Source organism: Phlebotomus papatasi, chromosome 4 (genome assembly GCF_024763615.1).
Source record: "Phlebotomus papatasi isolate M1 chromosome 4, Ppap_2.1, whole genome shotgun sequence".
Classification (NCBI taxonomy): domain Eukaryota; kingdom Metazoa; phylum Arthropoda; class Insecta; order Diptera; family Psychodidae; genus Phlebotomus; species Phlebotomus papatasi.
The window spans coordinates 4,304,450-4,317,885 of NC_077225.1; positions in this window are offsets into that span (position 1 = coordinate 4,304,450).

Here is a 13,436-nt window from a genome sequence, read left to right on the forward strand (position 1 = left end):
TATATTCGTGATCAGGAAGTGCTGAAACACATTTTGGCCAAGTTTGAGCGCGATCGGAGGACATGAAATTTTGTTAGGATTATAGTAGGTGAGATTGTTAAGAATCTCACCTAATATGGCAAGAAATTAAATTTGTTAGAGAAAAAGTCTATAGTTTTATAAACGTGTTTTTTTTTAATTCTGACAATTAGAATCGGAGTTATGGCCATTTTAAGAAACTTTTATTGGACCCTTATAGCTAAGGTCTGGGGACCTTAAGTTTGGTATTGAACGAAAGCCCTAAGTAAAACACAAACCGACGTAATATAGTTAACGAGGTGGGGGTTCCGGAAATCGTCGGGAAAAATACTTCACTCAGGGAATGCGATAAGTTGATGAGTTTTCCCTGAGTGAGTGAAGTGTTTTCCCGACGATTTCCGGAACCCCCACCTCGAAAGCCCTAAGGCCCGGCTATAACATACTAAAATTTGAGCCCAATCGATACCATAGGGGCGGAGCTATTGAGAAAATAAAAAAATGAGGGTCTTCAAAATGGCGTGTGGCGAATCGCCTATATTGTTTAATAAGCATAATTATTGTATATTATAATATTGATTATCGAGTCAATGAGTCAGTGTCGCTTTGTACTTCAACGGAGTAACAACAATAAAGAAGCTAGTGCAAGTGTAACCAGGACTTTTAATCTAACAGTGGTGTCAGAAGTGGTTTTATCAGTCGAAGGAGTTTTGATCTTCGCAATAGGCACGTGCCCAGCCAAGCTACATCTAATCCGTTCCAGAGGAGCACTATAACTCAAAGAAGCCCCCCGCCTTTACAATCAGCACGATCAAAGGGGTAGAAAAAACACACCGTGGGGAAATACTTGTGCTTTGCACCCTTCGCACTATGAAAGAGTGAAAAGGATGGGGACAGATGTCTTTTTGCATTCATTCTCTATCGCATGCTCGCAAGTGCCTATTGTGCTGTCGGTGTGTTATTTTCCGCCCCCTGTTACTTCTTTCGACCCCCTTGTTTCTCACATTGAGGCACTCATGAGTCATGATTTCTTTCTCCTGACGGGGGATTTCAATATTAATTTGTTTTCTCATTCTCCAGTTGCTCGCTCCTTCAGGAGTTTCTTGTATTCATCTAATCTGTATTCTGTGCCTTACAATGCTACACGACAGGGCTCCCTTCTTGATCTTCTCATCATTCCTGAGGATTGTGTTGGTCGTCTGAGGTCCTTCGGTCAGGAAACGCTGCCTTTGTTATCGGACCATGACCTTATATATGCTACGCTGTGTTTCTCACCGAAAAGGCGGGGGAATTCATATCGCGTTGTTAAAGCTCTGAAAAATGTTGACTCTCCGGCTCTTCTCGCGGCAGCTGAGGAGTACGACTGGAGTGTTCTGAATACTTTCCCAACGGTTAATGAGAGGGTTTTCTACTTGAATTCCATACTGGGATCGTTGTTCGAGACTTGGGTTCCTCGCAGGAGGGTGTTGGTTCGCGATCCTGAGACTCCCTGGATGAGGCCTGATATTCTTGCGGCTATGCGTGCCCGCGACGGCGCGTATGGGAGGTGGAAGAGAACTGGTCTTGAGGCGGACCACGCTGAATTTAAAAATCTCAGAAACAGGGTAGTGTCTCTGATTCGGGAGGCTAAAACTGGGTACTTTCAGTCTCAGCTTGACCCTAATCTTGACTCGCGCACTCTATGGCGAAATATTAATCGTATGGGAATAGCGGAGCGGGACAATGTCGGTACTTGCGCATTCGATCCCAATGTTCTCAACTCTTTTTTCTGTACTACATCCTTTGTTTCTGTTCCGGAGCCTCAATCAGGTCCGCCTGGCCCACTGCAGTGTGGCTTCGGCTTTGCCTGTGTTACTCCCGGTGATGTCTTGCTGGCCGTTGATAGCGTGAAATCGAATGCTGCTGGAGTTGATTGATTCTCTATTGAGTTTATCCGCCTTCTGCTCCCTGTGTTGCTGCCTCATCTTGCAGATTTATATAATTTCTCAATCACTAGCTCTTGCTTTCCGGATGATTGGAAGCTTGCCATGGTCACTCCGATCCCAAAGGTTGCCTCTCCCTCTGATCCCTCCGACTACAGACCTATTAGTATCCTACCCGCGTTGTCGAAGCCTTTGGAGATGCTTCTTCTCGACCAGATGCAGTCGTATCTAGAACAAAATCAGCTATTGTGTATTTGTGTATTTTCCAGTCTGGCTTCAGAAAGGGTCACAGCACCACGACAGCCCTTCTCAAGATCCAGCATGACATCGCGGTTGGTCTGGATAATGACATGTTTGCAATTTTAATTTTATTGGACTTCTCGAAGGCGTTCGACTCGATTCCTCATGGGCTACTGCTCGATAAGCTTCGATATTATTTCGGTTTTACTGACACGGCAGTGTCTATGATCGCCTCATACCTTGGGAACCGCTCTCAGGTTGTTAGGTCTGGGGAATCACTTTCCTTACCGTTGACGCGTAGCGCGGGGGTGCCTCAGGGTTCAATTTTGGGTCCTATATTATTCTCTTTATTTATTAACGACCTTCCTTTAAAACTCCTATACTCCTCGTATCACCTCTACGCAGACGATCTTCAGATTTACTGCTTTGGCGACTATGGGTATCCGGAATTCTGTTCTGATGCTTTAAATGATGACCTTTGTAGAATCTCTGGATGGTCGTCTGATAATGACCTTGTATTAAACCCTAAAAAGTCGCAGGCTATTGTCATTCATAGTCGTTTCCGGTGCCCCGCTGTACCTCCTATTGTTCTGCTAGATGAGGTGATTCCTTTCACTGATTCTGTGAAGAATCTTGGGGTATTATTTAATGATACTCTCACGTGGAGTAATCATTTTTCTGAGGTGTGTAGGAGGGTTTATTATGGTCTTCGGACTCTGCGTCGATTCCAGTCCTTTACCCCGGTCGAGACTCGCCTACTTTTGGCTAGAGCTTTGCTCGTTCCACACTTCATGTATGGGGCGGAACTTTTTTTTGGCACTGACAAGACTTCTTTAAAAATGCTGAAGAGAGCATTTAACTCCCTTGTAAGGTATGTATTTGACCTTGGTCGCTTTGATCATGTCACCTCTTGGGCCGCCAGGATTCTGGGACGGCCATTCCTGGACCACCTTCAGTTTCGGGCTGTTGAGTTTATCTGTCGCCTGTTGTGGACAGGTCGACCGGCATATCTTGCGGGGCTGATTGAGCGCGGGCCGTCCGAGAGGTCTTCGTGTCTGCTCATTCCGAGATCGGTGGGTCGCATCTTGCGCTGTTCTTTATTCGTTGGGGGAGTCATTTCTTGGAATGAACTCCCACGAACTCGTAAGCGGGAGCTTTTGAATCGCTTTGCGTCATTGATTGAGTGATTTTTGACCTCATTTTGTTTTGTTTTTCTTTTCAATTAATTTCTGTTATTCATTTGAATTTCGTTTCTTTTCTTTTGTTCTAATTTTTATTCTTTTATTCTGTACAATTTTCATGTAAGAGGGCATGCCCTATTGGTTATCAATAAATTCAAATGTGATTCAAATGTGATTCTAAAAATAGATTGAAATCAATTCTTTGAATTTCACTTTCTGCTTGCAGTCAATATTTTTAATATTTTGCATTTTCTCGCTTTTTACAATTTTTCCAAATTAAAGGTGATCGTAGTTTTTATGCCACATTTTAAAAAATTGTAAAAATTGTATATTAATGCAAATTTCACCAATTTTTAGGTAAAACGGTGTCCTACAAAATATTGTTTTTAATATTTCTAAAATATTTATTCCTTAATATTTATTTTAATACTGGTATTTATTTATCCAAAAGTATTTCTAAATATTTTTTTTCTTCTTTTATTTTATAAAAAACACCCAAAAGAAACAAATTAATAAAAATAATAATAAAAAAAATAATAAAAATATATTTTATTTTTTTCACGGACGCATAAAAATATTGAGAATTTGCATATTCTTATCAAAAATGTTTCCCTCATGAACTTTGGCAAAAATTATTTTTCTATATCTTGAGTGAAAATGTTTTTTTTTATGTTGGTAAATTTATTTTCCCAACAAAAAACGTATTTTGATATTTTGAGTTGTTTTTTTATGGGAGTCTTAATACTAAAAACATATTAAAAAGATTTTCCAGATTTTCATATTTTCTTGAGGATTTTGCGTTGAATTTCCTCAAGAAAATGCCAATTTTTTTTAAAATTTTCTGTTTTCCACCATTTTAGCCAGGAGTCTTGTTCAGACCAGAACATAGCTTTCGCTAATTTATCTTATTTTTAATCCGATCTTGTGCGGAAGATCTTTATATTTAAATAATAATTTCCTAACTAAAGTATTTTTATTATTTTTAAATATACGGACAAGAAGTTTCATTCATTAATTGTCAATAGTTTGCTAAATATTAACAATTAATGTTGTAATGTTTACCATAGGTGAGTATATCTATACATGTGACTGTGTAGATCAGGGCCTCGGTGTTCGGTTCATTTTATATGGAGCCAAATGAAGCTCTTCCGAAATTCCGATTTGCGGCGATTGCAGCGCCGACTTGCTTCGGAAAGTTGAAATTCTCCGCTGTCATTTCATTAGTGTGTGTGTGTGTGTGCATGGCGGGCATAACGTCAAGCCTTCTCCGTGGTTTTGTTAAAAAAAATCAATTTTTAAGCAATAATTTAAATAAAATTTGTTGAAAAATCGTAGAATAAAAAGTAAATACTCAGTTTGAGTGAAAAAATGCGGTGCATAGTGTGCGGAGTGACAGAGAGAGACTCCCGAAATCCCGGCCAACACAGTGTTAACAACTAGCTGCTAGTTGTTAACAGAAATAGTAACAGCGCTGTTAATTTGCCGAACAAACATCACCAACTTTAACACGAAAATGTCATAGGAGCAGCACTCTTGGTGGATGATAGATGAACTAGCTAACAGAATTCTAACAGCGTTGTTACAATTCTGTTAATTCTTTTTTACTTTCCATTGGCTCATTTTTTTTATTTCAAAAATAAAAAAAACGTGAATTAGGATTTCAAAAAAAATTATTTACAAAGGTATTTAAACCTAATTTGTACTTCATTCATCACAATGTTTAGTAATTTTCATTTATTTTGATTTGTACTTCAAAAAATATATTAGCCGTACTCACTATGGCGCTGTTATCTTGTAATATCGTTATCTCGTTATCTCGTTATGTTCTCGTAATGTATTTTATAATGAAAAATTATAACAAGATAACAGATTACGGAGATTACGAGATAACAACGCCATAGTGAGTACGGCTATTGACTTCATGAATTATTTAAAAAATTCTTTTAACATTTTAACGTCATTTAAAAAATAGGTAGAAAATAAATAAATTCGGGAATCTTCTAAAGAATAAAACATGAAAAAATGACTTCAAGGATTTACTTAATTAAATTAAATTAAATTTATGGACTTCCTTAATTAAAAATTTTGTAAATTAAAAAAAAGAAAAATGAAATGACGAATTCACTTATTAAAAAAAATAACGTTATTACTTCATGACGTTATGTTTAAATTTCCTCGTCAGTTGTCTCTGATTCTGCTGGACCTGGCACTTTGTTTTCGCAGGGAGTTTTTGACCTAATCTTTTCCTTTGACCGTTTTGCATAAAGACGATTATGAGCAGCCGTGAATTCTAGACACCTCTTCTTTTTAAATTTTGATTTTTGAAGGCCACTCGCGGCTAAAATAAATATTTAAAATTTAAAATTAGGAACCAAGATTAGTTTTCAGTTACTTACTTTTCCATATTGCACACATTCGTGTTTGGCTGAATGCCTTCTTTCCATAAGTTCCTAAATAGTTGTATTCCAATATTAGGTCATCAGTCATAATGTCCTTTAAGGTTGCATTTCGTGAAATCTCTGCCTGCCGGATTAAAAATAATATTAAAAAAAATGAAGATAACATTTTCATTTACTGGATTTACTTTATAAAAGTTATATATCGTTCCTTTGAATTTACAAGAGGCCAATCAGGGGCCTCTCGATATTTCATTTTTCCATACGGTTTTGCATAGAGGCATTGAAGATAAATGGAAAATTTTATCTTAAAGTGAATTTACTTATCAGCCTGATATATTTCAAAATATAAGAATCTAAAAATAAAATCTAGAATCTAAATATCTACTGATATTCAAGAATATCAGTAGATTATGCTGCTCTGAACAGTCGCTTGAGAGCTGAGACATGGCCTGATGTGTTCGACTGCGAAGACGTTAGTCTCGCTTTTGGGAGGTTCATCGACAGATTCAGAACCCACATTGACTCTGCCACGCGAAGTGAGACTCTTCCAGTGGCAGGCGCTACTGTCCAATAAAACCATGGATCACTCGAGCACTGTGTGAAAAAATCCACAAAAAAAATAGATTGTTGGCTCTGGCTCGGCGTCATCATAGTGACCGAAGATTGGCTGGGTATAGCAGAAGGTTTTCACGGAACATTCGCAATGAGGTGAGAACGGCTAAAGACGCGTACTGCGCTGACAGATTGCACTCAGCTGGCAGCGATGTGAGGCAGTGCTGGCGCATTGTGAACGAAATGACCAATCGTGGAAGAAAAACCACTGACATTGCATGTCTCACTGCTAAGGATGGCTCCCTCATAACTGACCCTGCTGGAATGTGTAATGAGCTAAATGAGTATTTTACTACTGCTGTTGGGGAACTAACTGCGGCCATTGATGGAACCGGGAGCGCTCACTGGCCGGATAGGTATATTGAAGACTCGTTCTTCCTATGTCCCACAACTTCCTTTGAAGTACACATGTCTATTTCTGGACTGAAATGCCAGTGTGCTCCAGGCGCTGATCGGGTCACGAACAGAACTCTTAAGGCCGTTTCGCTCAATATTGCCGATGTCCTATCCCATCTTATCAATTGCTCTTTCCAATCGGGAGTCTTTCCGGATGTTTTGAAGACTGCTATTGTGATCCCTATATATAAAAAAGGCGACAGAAGACTCCCATCTAACTATCGCCCAATCTCACTGATTTCCTCCATCTCTAAAGTTATTGAGAGAATCATGCATTCTCGGATCACCGGATATCTGTCCTCACACCGTTTTTTCTCTGATGCTCAGTTTGGTTTCCGACCGAACACAGGATGCGAAGATGCAATTTGCAGGGTTTTGGATGGCATCCAGTGCTCTCTCAACGATGTGCCCAGGAAGGCAGTCACGGTTGTGTTCCTGGATCTCACAAAGGCTTTTGATGCTGTCAAACACGACGTCCTTTTGTCGAAATGCGAGAGGGCGGGTTTCCGTGGAGTGGCTTTGAACTGGCTAGGCACCTACTTGACTGGGCGAACACAGAGAGTGAGTCTCTCCGGCTGCAACAGTGTGGCATCCACATGCACCCTTGGAGTGCCCCAAGGCTCGGTTTTGGGCCCACTCCTATTCCTAATTTATGCGAACAGTTTGCTGTCTGGTGAGCTGTTGGGGGTGCCAACTGCTTACGCTGACGATGTTGCCATTTTATACACCAGCGTCTCCCCAGAGATTGTTGAATGTAACATTCGGAGTGACTTCTCTCGCATCAGGGACTGGCTTGATCTCCACGGTATGATACTGAGCCCAAAAACAGTTATTATGGAATTTGGCAGCTCGCCTTCGAATATTGCAAACTATACCTGTCATACAAGGCAGTGCTCACGGGTCTCCGGCGGATGTTCAGCAGAATGCGTAGTTGTCTCGCGTGTGGACCACTTTAGGTACTTGGGGGTAACATTAGAACCCTCTCTTAAATGGATCGCTCATATTGAGAGCGTGCGGGACAGCATGCGCGCGGTAACACGACAAATTTACATCCTCCGATCCTCCTGCACCCCGCACTTGTTGCGGTCGTTTTACTTTGCTCTGGGTCAGTCCAGACTGAGCTATGGCCTTATTTCTTGGGGAGGAGCTCATGAGACCCATTTAAAGCCGCTTATCACGGCCCAAAAATATGCAATAAGGGCTATGTCATTTTCTGGGTGGAGGGAGCACACTACTCCTCTTTTTGCCCAATGGGAAATTTTGCCACTACTTCACTTATATGTGTTGAGAGTCGCTAGTCTTTATTTCAAGGATGCAGGAAGCAACTCACTTCGCTTTAGGCAGAACACCCGCTCCACGAGGAGAAGTGAAATGCTTGAAGTTCCTAAGCCCTCAACTGCAGCATTCACTAGGTCACTAATCTATCTTGCTCCAATAGTGATCAATAATCTCCGTGATCACGTCCCAGAATTTACATGGAGCAATATCAAGTTATTTCTGTCCAGCGCTTCTGGAGACACTATCAGGAGTCTTCTCAAATCGAGATATAATTAATATCCTGATTTGCTCTATTTATCTCTTCTCCTACTTTTTGTTACATAAAACAGCCTGAATGGCTCACCATGTAATACACTCTTTCTGAACTGTACGTTCCTAAAGATTGAATAAATTGAATTGAATTAAAATTGAATTGAATTGAAATAGTGCATTAAAAGCTATATAAAAATATATATTTCATAATGTTCGGCGAAATAATACAAGAAGTGAGCAAATTTATTGAAGTCGCGATGCAATATCTGCTTTTTTTTTTAGAAAAAGCGAAAAATAGCATCACTTTTTATTAGACTTGATTTGCCAACTCATTTTCAGTCATGAACGATTCTACCTTGTGTAAATAATTATCTAAATTAAATAACACGAACAAAAACAATTTATTTCTTTTCTATTTGTGTGAGAATTAATATTAATATAGAAACAAATTTTTACTTTTCAAAATATGTTTTTTTTTTCATGAGTTATCTGCTTGTCATTCTAAATTATGCAGAAATTTTCTTTAAATTAGAATGATAAGGTATCAACTTCCTTGAGTTAGTTCTTTGTTTCGCAAGAATATGAAAGATAAATCTATTTTAAATATATCTATCTATCTAATCGTTCTATAAATAACGAAATTAAATGACTTTTATCATCTGAAAATTTATTAAATTCTCTTTCTAAGTGCGTTAAACTCTTAAAATCGCAAAACAAATGAGTTGGTTCCTTGTGATTTCCAAGGATCGATATGAAAAAATAAAAAGTACCAGTAAATTAAAATAAAATATATTATAGGAGGAAAATAACATTGAGAAATTTTAATATTAAAAAAATTAAAAGTTCATTACTTGGATGAAGTGGAAAAAATCAATATGGCATACTTACAAATTCGTTTTTCCAAGATTGCTGTACCAAATTCTTCTCGAATTCTTTGAGGTCCTCATTAGATTGCAGTGGTAAAAGCTTAAAAATTTCGTCATTGAGTTTTCGCGACAGCTCTTTTTTTCCCATCCATTTGTGGATTTGTTCAACTTTCTTAGCCATACTTGCAATGGTTTGATATTTTTCTTTGCAATGCTGACAACATTCCTTGCTGTTGTTGCTGGTGGCACTGGCACTGGAACTAGGCTTTGTTTGTTGAGCTCCCGCGAACGAAATTGGGAGGTTGATTTGCTCTGTGTGAAGTGAATTAATGGATATATGGTAAAATAACACTCAGCCCATCGCGATATGGAATATTAACCACTTTTGAGTGGATATTTTGAAAACTCCAGAATTCAAGATTTTCAGAAAGATCACTAACAATGAAAATAGACAAACTGTCCGAGTTTGTGGGTTGGTTGAATAATCTTTCCTTCCTTTTAAATATCTTTCCAAAAAACCCTGGTTCTTCATTTTGATAACCAAATCCAATAATTTTGACAACGTCATTATTTGTTAAGAGACAATATCGATCTCCTTCATTTGTTTTGAAGTGCAGTTTGTTAAACTTGCATGTCTTGTACATGTACGCACAACCCAAAATAGGTCTTTTTAGTTTAAACTGCTGAGTCATTTCCAGAGTAGTACTTTTTACTTGTCTGCTCATTGCCTTTTGTTCCTCAAGTCGATTAACAATTTGAGGAATTACAGCGGCACATGGATTAATTTTCTTTTTTATTGGCTGTAGGAAGTTTTCGAATGGGAAGGTTGAAAAATTATCCAAACTTCCGTACCTCCGGACATCTTCTGCAAGGTGGAGCAAATTATGGACATTATACGTAACTTGATCAGCGCCATACATTCTTGGGTAGTCTTCTACGAAGGCACGTAACATATTATCCGCGTGATCAATGCATTCGGTATTCTGCCCGAAAATGTCTGTTGATAGAATTCTGATTGCTAGGGATAAGAGCATGAAATGATTATAATGCTCTTCATCTAGAAAACTTTTCAAAACAACGGGTCCAGAATATAGAAGGAACTGTCTTGATTGAGTTGCCTTCCACCTTCCTACGTAATACATACTATCAGGTCTTCTTGAAAATTCTGAAGGGAAAAACGAACTCGTACTTAAATGTTGAGTATTGAGCTGCTCTCTTTGTTGTTTTGAAAGTCTGAATGATGAGCTCTTGCGAAACATCCAAATAACTCCGAGTGTACGCACCACACCCAAATACACCAAATGCATTGGACAAAGTGGCATTTGAGAAACCATATTTATATTGGCTAACTCTAACCCAAACGGAAAATCTTTTTTGTGGTGCGGGGGATCTTGCCTCTCACGAAAGGAAATATCTGAGCGCAATTGCCCAATAGTGGTAGAATATACTACCCTGCTATTTTCTGTATGTGCCACTTGATCACATTTCCCACAACCATGATGTCCAGAGTACCCCACAACTCCTGCAAGCCATGCACGCGCTTTAGAATCACAAATAATTGCTTCGACACGAAATGGTTTCAGTATTTCCGATTCGGTCACCCGAACTCCGAAATTATTTAGTCTCAAGAGCTCTTCAATAAGATCGCTTAAGTATAAATTTATATCGTGTGGGTCCTTTTCCCCCTCATATATTCCTATAAGAAAAGGGGAGATGTCTTTTCTTCCTGCAAAATGACCCATAATAGGAACGATAGTTGTATTTCCGTTTTTGGATATTGGGGTACCGTCAATTCCAATATTTATTATTACCACATCAACGTCTTTCAAAAAGAAGTTTGCAGGGCATTCTTTGAGACTTTTTTCTATGCCAATATGGTAATACGATCCAGGAGGAACGGATTTCGTGCTTATTGGAGCTCGAGGAGTTTTCATTAAGGTACGCCTGTCAATGTTCAAATCTTCGTCTACATGGTCGCGAAGAGCCAAGAGTAAATCAGTAGTGCATTGCTGACTTGAATTATACTTATCGATAATAATTCGCAATTTGTCTGAAAGACTAAGAGGTTGTGGGGCAGTGACAGTTTCAGAAGATGAGGGCTCTTCATTTAAATCATTTTCATGAGAAAATTCCGTTGTAATATTGCCAGGAATGTCAACAATTTCATTGTTACTTGATCCTTCTTGCGCGAGAAAATTACTAAGAATTCTGGAGTAGTGCCTTTGGGAATACTCATGCTGCTTCTTGGATGCCATATCTGTTACAAAAAAAAAAAAATAAATAAAGAAAAAACAATATTATAATACATGGATCAAGGCGTGAATGAAGAGGAAATTAGGTCTTTCTTAATGCAGTGATGGAAATAATGGAATTATATTTATTTCCACAGCTGTAGTTTCTTGATTAGATTACTTAATAAACAGCGAACAAAAAGTTTTAATTCGCAAAAGGACGCTCTGTAAAATTTGAATAAATTCCCTGGAAAAATGTTACTGGAAGAAAAAAGGTATTGTAGACAGGAATAATTATGACTAATATTAACTTCCGATAATCTTGTGACCAAGAAATTTTACAAGACATGAAGAAGACTCTGAGTATTGGGATTCTATAGATTTTTTTTGTTTTTTTTTTTGGGCTTCTGCTCAAATTTCTAGACAGAAGTCTTCTAGACAGAAGTCTTAGTCTTCTGACTTAGAAATTTGGCAAGACACGAAGAAGGCTATGAGTAGGGGGATTCCGAAGATTTTCCTCATTTTTGAACGTTTCAGCTCAAATTTTCTGGACGGAAGTTAATGGATGAGGAGGAGCTATTGTAGAGAGTGATAATTGACACTAATATTCACTTCCGATGGTCTTTTCCCAAGGAAAATTTGCAAGAAACGAAGAAGACTCTGAGTAGTGGGATTCCGAAGATTTTCCTCATTTTTTGAACGTTTCAGCTCAAATTTCCTGGACGGAAGTTATTGGATGAGGAGGAGCTATTGCACAGAGTGGGTTTTGACACTAATACTCACTCCCGATCGTCTTCTTCCAAAGAAAATTTGCAAGAAACGAAGAAGACTCTGAGAGTAGTGGGATTCCGAAGATTTTCCTCATTTTTGAACGTTTCAGCTCAAATTTCCTGGACGGAAGTTATTGGATGAGGAGGAGCTATTTCACAGAGTGGGATTTAACACTAATACTCACTCCCGATCGTCTTCTTCCAAAGAAAATTTGCAAGAAACGAAGAAGACTCTGAGAGTAGTGGGATTCCGAAGATTTTCCTCATTTTTGAACGTTTCAGCTCAAATTTCCTGGACGGAAGTTAATGGATGAGGAGGAGCTATTGCACAGAGTGGGTTTTGACACTAATACTCACTCCCGATCGTCTTCTTCCAAAGAAAATTTGCAAGAAACGAAGAAGACTCTGAGAGTAGTGGGATTCCGAAGATTTTCCTCATTTTTGAACGTTTCAGCTCAAATTTCCTGGACGGAAGTTATTGGATGAGGAGGAGCTATTGCACAGAGTGGGATTTGACACTAATACTCACTTCCGATCGTCTTCTGACTAAGAAATTAGGCAAGACACGCAGAAGACTCTGAGTAGTGGGATTCTATAGATTATCCTAATTTTTCAGACGTTCTAACTCAAATTTCCTGGACAAACTATTCGTAATCATCCCCTCAAGAATATTCTTAGGAAGATTATTAAGACCAGAGGACAGTTCCTGTTCCAATCTGCCCAGGATTTCGTAAAGTATAATGAATCCAAGATTCTCTTCATTTTTAGCAATAATTCACATTAGCTTCAATGGTATTTTTAGCTTTTCCTTCAGGTATTTCTTTTTGGATACTTACCTTATTAAATTTTTGAAGAACACTTTGGAATAGAACGATGTTTTATCCACTTTTTGTATTGCACAACCGCACTGTGAGAGCTGAACCCAAGTCAAAACGAAAGTTTTTGCGATTAGCCGCTTGGTGCGCTAAAATAGCTAAAAAACCTAACAGAACTGGCATGAAATTCATGCCAACCGTCACGTACTTTCCATTTGCATGAAATTGTTAACATCGGCTGTTAACATTCTGTTACTTTTCGCTGTTGGTGGTTAGAAATTCCTAGCCGGGATGTGTCATTCCACGGGTAAGTAATGTAGTGGAAAATTTTGCTAAAATCCTTAAATTCTGTGAAATAGAACCATATGGTGAATCAAATTATCTAAAGTTCAATTAATAAGTCTACATAAGACCTGATAAACTTATGGAAATTGTCAGAAATTCATTAACAATAGGAGA